This window comes from Dermacentor variabilis, chromosome 4 (assembly GCF_050947875.1).
Source record: "Dermacentor variabilis isolate Ectoservices chromosome 4, ASM5094787v1, whole genome shotgun sequence".
In the NCBI taxonomy this organism is placed as follows: Eukaryota; Metazoa; Arthropoda; class Arachnida; order Ixodida; family Ixodidae; genus Dermacentor; species Dermacentor variabilis.
The window spans coordinates 68,188,032-68,197,928 of record NC_134571.1 but is presented as its reverse complement, the minus strand read 5'-3'; positions in this window follow the sequence as shown (position 1 = coordinate 68,197,928).

Here is a 9,897-nt window from a genome sequence, read left to right as displayed (position 1 = left end):
ACCTGCGACTCCACGCTTGGAAGCCGAGCGTCTCACCCATGGGACTAAACAAACTTGAAATTTGAGGTTGGGTCAACTTGAAATTTGCAGGCGGGCCAACTGTAATTTGGGGATGGGTCAAGTTGAAATTTGGGGGTGCACCAACTTGAAATTTGCAAGTGGGCCAAGTTATAGCAGGCCTGGGCACTCTGCTATATGACGTCATGCTACTTGAACCGAAATTACCAATGCCAAGCCCGGCGTGATGAAAACGTCGCGGTCAGAATCAGCGTGGTTTACTCCGGAGTGCCCCATTATATTCTATGGCAATCGGGCAAGGTAGCATGACGTCACTAATCGAAGTGTACCCGCCTTGTGATATTATCATACAGGGTGTCCCAACTATCATGCACCAAGATTCCAAAACATGCAAATGCCACGTAGCTGGACTGAACCATGGTAATGTTGATTGTCATCGCTTAGAGATAGATTACTTTCTTTCGTTCGGCCTAAATAAATAATTAGTCTTAATGAATTATTCAACTTCTCAAATATTATTATTAGATGAAGACTGTCAATGAGAAAATAGTAGAGCAACATGAAAAACACCCGATGCAGCTTTCTGTAGCTCAATACATGCATAAGTGCTACAATACGTGCTACATTTTCCCATTGGAACGAACATTATAAAAATAAAAAAAAAACATTGTTGGTTATTATTTAAGGCCACACATGTGCGGCGATGTAAACGAAGCTGGGACTCGAAAGCGAAGGGACTGCACGTTTGCAGATCTAGCGCATCGTGCTCTATTCAAGCTCATCGAGCTGACGGTAAGTAACAATTAATATTGTTACGGAAGGATAAAAGAAGAGAAAGGATGAAGAAAATCGCGAAACACACACAACCCACAACCTTCGCAGGTTGTGGGTTCGGTTCCCACCTTCGGCAAGTTGTTTTTTCATCCACTTTAATTTCCATTAACTTATCGTTTCTACATTCCATTTATTAGGCACAAGTAATTTCCCCTATGTTATCCTTGGTGTCAGTGTTTGTTGGCTTCTCATTATATATATATATATATATATATATATATATATATATATATATATATATATATATATATAATGTTAAAGGCATCTTCACTAAGATATCAGTTGAGAGTCAGCGCCGTGCCGTTAATAATAACGACGGCGAAAGCATTTCGAGGTTCATGGTGAAGTTTGTGTCAGCAGACTTGACCGCCGGTAGTGTCCGCCGAAGAGTCATTACGCCATATGAAGACAGATTGAAGAATGAAAAATGATTGATAGGGACAGTTAGTGAATGGTAGCGTTATAATAGAGATTGGTAGAGGACAATAAAGACTAGTAATGAGTAATAATGACTACTAATGACTTGTAATGACTACTAATTACTCCGAAATGACCAATATGTCTAACCAAGGCTTGCAATGACCACAATTGTTTAGAAATGACTAGAAATGTCTAGTAATGAGTATTAATGACTGAAATGGCTTGTAATTACTACTGATGACTAAGATATGACCAATATGTCTAAGGATGGCTCGTAATGACCACAATTGATTACAAGTGAGTAAAAATGCTTACTAGTGAGCAGTAATGAATAATAATGACTGAAATCACTTGTAATGACTAGTGATGACCACGAAAGGGCGAATGTGTCTGACGACAACTTGTAACGACTACAATTTATTAGAAATGACTAAATATGCTTAGTAATAATCAGTGATGACTGAAATGACTTGTAATGACAACTAATGACTATGATATGACCAACATGTCTAACGACGACTTGTAATGACCACAATTGATTACAAATGACTAAAATTTCTTAGTAGTGAACAGTAATAACTAAAAGAAAGAAGAGAAAAAGGCGAATGATAAGAGGAGGAAGAGTAAGCTTTCGCCGCTGACCTCTTGAGAGAGATCTTAAGAGACTGAAATTTTACCTTGATTTTGTTCGTGTCTTGTGTTGCGCTGTTGCGAACCCTATGTGTTACTTTGCTTGTACAATATCTTGCCTGTCAATAATTTGTTCCAGTTTATCATAATCGTATTTTTCTACAAGTTGCTTCATAATAACCTTAAGTTTCCTTTCACTGAAATTGAACAATTGCAGAATAAAATTGTAAGCACATTTGCGGCTAATAACAATTTCTTGTTATGCATATGGTTCATACCAATTACGGCAAAAAAAACACCTGCATTCGCTGCCATAAATTTCTCTTTGGAAATAATTATCATCAACTATAAAATCATGTACTTTTCTAGAAATCTTTTAAACTTTCCTTAGGTATCATTTCCTGCGATAACTGCTACGAGTGAGTGAGTGAGTGAGTGAGTGAGTGAGTGAGTGAGTGAGTGAGTGAGTGAGTGAGTGAGTGAGTGAGTGAGTGAGTGAGTGAGTGAGTGAACTTTTATTTGGTCCAGCAAAGCGCGTTAAAACGCGCACCCGGCTAATCCCACGGCGGCACTGACAGATCTAGGCCTGCTGGCTCGATCGCGGGCGCGCTGGACGGCCAGGATTTGGTCCTCAAAGACGGGACTTCGCAGGAGCGCGTCCCACTCTTCCTTGGTGAACTTCGGGCCCAGCGACCCGCACTCCCAGAGCATATGAGGCAACGTAGCTACCTCACCACAGGCCACGCAAGAACAATTCGGAAAAATCTCGGGATATATGCTATTAAGGGACGCCGGATTTGGGTAGGAGTTCGTTTGCAGAAGTCTTAGTGTGACCGCCTGCGGCCTGCTTAGCTTGGAGTGAGGCGGGGGGAAACCCTTCACTCTAAGTAAAAGAATTTAGTGATTTCGTCGTGTGTGAGAGGAGCGTCTCTGTGTCCGGGGAGAGAGTCGCCCGATCCGAGGGCAGCGCGGTCGGTAAAGCCACGCGCAGCCTCGTGGGCAGACTCGTTGAGGTTCAGAGGAACCCCCTCAATCGACCCGACGTGTGCAAGGAACCAAAGGATCGAGTGCATGGAGGTGTTGCCGTGTTTGGCGCCTTTCAGAATTTGAACTACCTGCCGGGCTACCCGGCCTTTCTGGAATGCCCTGATAGCGGCTTTCGAGTCGCTATACACCCTGTCTCTCCAACCGTCTTGCATGGCGACTGCAATGGCCACTTGCTCGGCCACCTCTGGGTTCGTCGTCCGGACAGAAGCACAGTTGATGACTTTGCCCAGCGTGTCAACGACGGAAACCGCAAAAGCCTTGCCGTCTCGGTATGCAGCTGCGTCCACGAAGATTGCTGCGATTTTGTCCTTGTTTATTTGCTTTAGTATATTCAATGCTCTTGCCTTGCGACGACCTGCGTTGTGAACGGGATGAACGTTGTGGGGCAAAGGGGCGACCACTATCTTCTCCTCTATTTCTCTGGGGATTTGGGTGTCTTCAGCCAAGTTCTTGGTGGGTGCGAGTTCGATCTCCTCGAGGATACGCCTGCCGGCCGGCGTGGTGGACAGCCGAGTTAGCTGGGCCCGTTCCTGAGCCTCGGCTATCTCCTTCATTGTGTTGTGTATGCCGAGCCGAAGGAGGTCCTCTGTATGCGTTCTGACGGGCAGCCCGAGGGATGTCTTGAAGAATTTTCTAATGAGGACATTAAGCTTTTCCCGCTAGGCTCTGAGCCAGTTGTGCATGGCCACCATGTAGGTGAAGTGACACAGCACAAAGGCGTTGATGAGCCGAAGCAGGTTGTCCTCCTTGAGGCCACGATGTCTGTTCGTGACCCTTCGGACAAGGCGAAAAGCATTGTCGGTTTTCGCAATTATCTTGCGTAACGCAGTGCCGTTGCCGCCGCGTGATTCTGTGAACATACCCAGGACTCTGATGGTGTCGACCCTGGATATCAGATTACCGCTACGAGTGAACAGGTGAATGTCACTTTCCGAGACCAGTTTCCAGCCCTTGGGTCTGCGGCGTTTTTCTTTTCTATAAAGCAGAAGCTCAGATTTGGTCGGGGAGCATCTGAGTCCGGTGAGTAGCAGGTACTGCTCCGTGACGTCTACCGCCTCTTGCATGGCGCTTTCCACTTGCCCTTCGCTACCGCCGGTGCACCAGATGGTGATGTCGTCTGCGTAGATGGTGTGTTTGATACCTTCAACTTGGGCCAGATTCCTCGAGAGGCCGATCATGCAGATGTTGAAGAGAGCAGGCGAAATTACTGAGCCTTGCGGCGTGCCCCGTGGGCCCAGGAGCACCTCGTCGGAGACAAAGTCGCCGACGAGGTGCTCCTGACAGGGCGACGAGGCGTTATACAACGTTACAACGAACGGACGCAGTTATATAGTCTGGGGCCCAGCTCGAGGTCTGCGACGGAGGCCAGAATGTATTCGTGGAGAACGTTGCCGAACGCTTTCTCGAGGTCGAGTCCGAGCAGGGCCCTGGTGTCTCTGGTACTGCCGTCGATGATTTGATTTTTGATGATATTCGTGGCGTCCTGCGACGAGAGGCCGGCACGAAAGCCAGTCATGTTGTGAGTATGGATGTTGTTCTCTTCGAGAGATCTGTTTCGTCTGTTGAGGACGACGTGCTCCGCCTTTTTCCTGACGCAGGAGGTGAGAGAGATCGGTGAGAGGTTGTCCACGTTCGGAGCCTTGCTATACTATTCCACAGTATAGGCCTTCGCGCCATCCCTTAATAAATACATTTTGTCATCATCATGAGATATCTGTGTAAAATATATGAACGTCCAGCCAACTGCATGGCACCTCGTAAATCAGCAACAACTGATTTCAGTTATCTGGCACACCACAACAATGTAACTAATGAAACTAGGACACAGCCAGTCAGCAGATGCACATATAATACTGCGTTTGCTGAAGCAGGGAGCAGTGACTGTGATACTAAATTCGCTTTACATTGTTTTACAAATATGCAAACAGTGCGACTCGCCAAATATGTGGCTTAAAAGCGTGGAATTGCTTTGGAATAGTTGCAAATTATTGACCCGAAATTATCTGCCCCATCAGTTTACTCAGGAACTTATGTATTTGTGCAAAAACCGCAGCTCTCCTATACAGGGGAATTATTCTGAAGTTATCCTGAACGCTCCCCAGTTACATTTCTTTCTTTCTATCACAGGTACATTATTTGAATGAAACGAATGATTGAAATTTTCTAAGCCAATTGACGAACCGAATGCGAGTCGAATAGCAGAGACTTCTCGACTAGTATTCAATATTTCAAATATTCGTGCGCGCATATGCAGCATGCTACTACTGATCTGCGAAACTTACTCAAGAGAAGGCAGCACTATGCATCGGTCCGACTACGAAGGCTGAAAATAAGTTACGCCACAAGGCAGACCTGGGTTATGAACGCCAGACAGTGTAGTTGAGAAAGCCATATTATTTCCCCTATCTGACGTTCTTTGATGTACACCATACTACATATATATATTTTTTTTTCGTATCTAGCCCCACAGTCACCCTGCGATTCTCCAAGCGGCTCCATCGTCGGGCTTCCTTCGGCGCAGCTGGATGTAAAGATATCCATCGGTTTACAACCACCAGCAGAGCTTCTTGCGGGGCATGGTGTCAGCAGCGACCGATAACTGGCCGCAGTAATTCGAGCGAAACATTAAATGTGTGAAACGATTGTCATCGTTTCATCTGTAGCGATCTGTAACGATCGGCTCCTAAAAGACGAGAAGAAAAAATGGCAAACGACTTTTGACATTACGAGCAGCAATAACGCAACACTGCAACTCAACTATCAACTCAACTGTTTGAACGGATTTCTTTTATTATGTAAACATCTGTGCCCAAACACTCTCTCTCTCTCTCTCTCTCTCTCTCTCTCTCTCTCTCTCTCTCTCTCTCTCAGTTTTCACTAATGTTTACCAAAATTTTCATTCCTATTTCTTTCCAGCGGTCCACCTGTCATTTTCCCTTTGTATAACAACTCCTCAGCCATTTCTTGAAGTTATGTTCTAACAACAATATCCCCACAAAGTGCCGACTTTTGTAGATACCGTATAATTCGCTTGCAGGTTCCAAGGTGTGATACGGACGCCAGGGATCTTCATAAAGTTTGCTTTTTTTATGTGTTATAGCTCGACTGACCTTGTAAGTGTAATTTCACTTTTCCCCGGTGCGTTCTGGCGTTTGCAGAATAAACAGTCCATTGTTTGTGAATCCTCGTTCTGTCTTTCTGTCGTCCGTTTTTTTCCTCTGTGCTTTCTTTAAAAGACGTTTTTTGCCCATACCTGTAGATCTGCCAGACTTCCGAAGCATTCTAGGCATCAATGAATCTCCGCCAGCGGACCGTGCATTGGAAAAAGAAAGGTTTCAAAGTCAATTACATTCTGGGGAGTTACGTGCCAAAACTACGATATGACTATGAGTTATATCAGTGAGGGGGATTCTGGATTCATTTTGACCACCTGTGGTTCTGTATGGTATACCGGCGCTGTTGCATTCCCCCCTAGAGTTACTGTATATGCTACCAAAGGTTCCTTTTGGTAGCATATACAGTAACTCTATTCGCCCCCATCGAAATGCGGCCGCCGCTGCCAAAATTCAATCCCACGACCTTGTGCTTAGCAGCTAAACGCCAAAGCCACCAAGCAACCACGGCTGGTAAAAGAAGGCTTGTTGGTTGGAAACTCTTCGAGGTAACCTACCAAGATAACTAAATATATTCGAAGCGATTCAATTGGAGAACACTGCCTTTGAAGCTATCCGCAGTCATTTCAACTTAAAACTAGACGAAGTTCTTTGATTTTTTTCTTTTTTCCTGAAAAATTTTTTTTGTACTGATGTTCTTTTTGTTTTTTGACAAGAGCGGTATGTTTGCTTTGTTTTCGATCTTGCTCTGCGTCAAGCAGAAATATATTTCAATAATTATGTACATCTTGTGCTTTCTTCTTTTGCGTCTCTGTACAAGGTCGCATTTCTATGTTTAGGAATATACAGGCTGTATGATTGTATTTTATGTATTCCTGTAAGATTGTATAAGCTCGTATTCTTTGTAGGCAACTTTCTTTTGTTATTTGCATAATATTTTTATATTTTCTCAAAAGTTATAGGTTTATTGCGTTTATGTCAGCGCTGTGAAATGTATTTATGTGAAACTGTCGAAATGGCAGCTTTTTCTGCACGCCCCTTCGTATCAGACAGGTAGATGTCCCAATGTTAGGTTGCAATAACACAGCAATAAAGTGCGCAAAGAACGGGAAGGGTTTCTAGGTGTCCACTGCGCACAATGCGGCTGTATCCCGTTTTTTGAAAAAAAAACCAATATCTTAGCTAGGCATCCTAATGAATGCCCTTATCATTGAAGCAGCAGCGATTGCTGAAGGTGACTCGGTTAGTAAGCTGTCATTGGCATTAACAGATAAAGAACTTGCTTTTTTTTTTGAAGTCTCACATGCGCTCTCATTCATCTTAAGGCGGTGTACGCGCTGTAAGTGATGCTTGGGATGGCGAAAAGGGTCAATAGCCTAGCGTTTAATTTCGAATGACGCGGTATATTTGAATTGGCAGGAATTGGAATACGCGCGCTGTCACTGACAGCAGTTTTTGAGAAATCGTCTCGTGCGTAAGCCTTGCAGTACACTGGCTGATAAGTTATCTTGCGAAGCGCTGTTGACCATAACATACCTATGTTATCATTCCACTGATGGAGTTGTCGAACGAATTATGGCAAGCCAGATGCAAAAAAAAAAAAAAATTTGCGCAACTTTTACTTGTAAGACTTGGAGATCGACTTAAAGAACGTATACTAGAGCCTTTATGTATTCATAAGATCTTATAGCAGAAGTGTCGAGGAACGCTTGCAGTCGGTTTCTGCTTCCTGGGCGCATCGCCAAACGGGTACTAAAAACTTATTTCATTTTCTATGTACGCAGAGTCTCGACTTGATCGTCCGCGCGTATTTCTGTCGACTTAATCATACGCGAAAAGTTTTAATTTTTCCGGTGGTGGCTGGGGCCCGACCAGCTTTAATTCTTAACACCTATATATATATATATATATATCATGGGCGTAGCCAGGGGGGAGGTCTTATGGGGCTTTAGCCCCCCACCCTCCCGAAATTTTTTCGTGCTGTCATACACCGCCGACCAAAACAACCCCCGGCGCTGGAAATCATTCTGGATTTTGTCTAGAATGGGTCCATTTCAAGCTCGAAAAGTCATTTCAGCATGAACATTGCGAATTCGGACGGCATTTCGCTGCAACGCTCATGCGCCTGGAGTCGCATGACGCAAAGAGCCCCATCTGAGCAAAAAGTTTCAAGGGCGTTTTGATGGCGAGCGGGCTCGTCGCGGCATCTCGCGGAGGCCGCGGAATCTGCGGAGAGCATGGATTTAAATTCCGAAACTTTATGGGCATAAAGTTCTCATAAACTTTTGATGCGAAAGGTGCATTGACATTTCCAAAAGTGTGCTTTAGATTTTCAATTCCGGAATTTGTGGGTTTAATGTTGTCATAAACGTTTGACGTCAAAGGTGGATTGACTTTTCTAAAGTCGTACATTGGAGCGTACAACGAGACAAGTAAAATCAACACACTATCAGGCAAGTTGAAAAAGCACGCAGCGAGGTCCGATGAGACAAAGCGTTGTGGTGGTTCGCTTTTGCCGTCATGTCACAAAAAATAATATCAACATTTTTTTTTCACCTGCGCCAAAGCAACCATACCAAGAAACTAAAGCCAGTAAAGGTAACCATATTCTTATTTATTTTTCTACTTTGACTTTTATTCGCGAGCACACATTGAGCCTCTTCATTTTCTTTTTTTTTTTTTTTTTTTTCTGGCTACCCGCGGTACGCCGGAGCCCGCCAGAGCGCATGCATTTTCCTCGTGTTGCCCCGACCATCGCGCGATGCACTTTGATGCGCGTTCGTTCTCTGGCCGAGTGGATTTTCGCCTGGCAAAGTTTTGAACGCTTTCTGGCTAGCAGACGAGAAAAAGAAACAATGCATGGTCGCTCGCCGTCATGACTGCGGGGCAGAGGTGACAGATTTGGCGTAATTGGCTACTTTTAGAGGCTCCTGGCGACCGAAAATCGTGTTTGGCGACTTCGCTATTTTATGGCTATTTTTGTAGGTGGTAATTGGTATAGATGGTGGCTGAACCACACTCCCACCGACGGCCCCCTCGAAGCAACAACCCCAAACGTCAGATCTTCAAGGTCACGCTTTTGTGTCTTGCACGCTCCGCAAGCAAATTCAGGAGCTGAAAATATATCATAGCCACCACATGCTCAGTGGGCCTCTTCGACTTGTCACCCTGGGCTGTCCAGGACTGCCCGAGATGCTTCATGTGCAACGCTCATTGGCTGAAATCAACGCCTCGGGCATTTCGGGACTGTCATTGACGGATAATTGAACAGTAACAGGAATTAACCAATCTTATATGCAATGCTTTTGCGTCCTTCAAAGGACGGGAGCAATGGGTCAATAATATCACCCCAGCAAACGGTTACCTCGGTGGAGAATCTCGAAGACCATGGTTCCTCGCGTCAGAAACGACTGCAGCAACCTAAAACACGTCATGACCATGACATTATAGGTGCCAATGTTTACGTGACTACATGCGACTGTGTACCAGGGAGCGTAGAACGTGTGACGTCATAGAGTTCGCACGGGAACGTGCAAAGTGAAGTCTGTTACGAACGGCCTGCAAGGGCACCGACCTACAAAATTTTCCCAGCCAGCCGCATCTGCGGGGGTGGCAAACTTCCCAGAAGCGACCACGGAAGCCCTCCCCACCTGCCGCGGCGACTCGTTTTGTAGGGACGATGGTGTGCCGCATCAACACCCCCTCGGCGCCGCTATGACTAAATGCGGTCGGCGGACCAAGTATTATTGTTCGTGGATTTGCCGTGGCCATCACGGCTTATTAGAAGCGGTGGAAATTCTGGAAGAATATGTCTTGCGGCCGTCTCTCGGGGCTT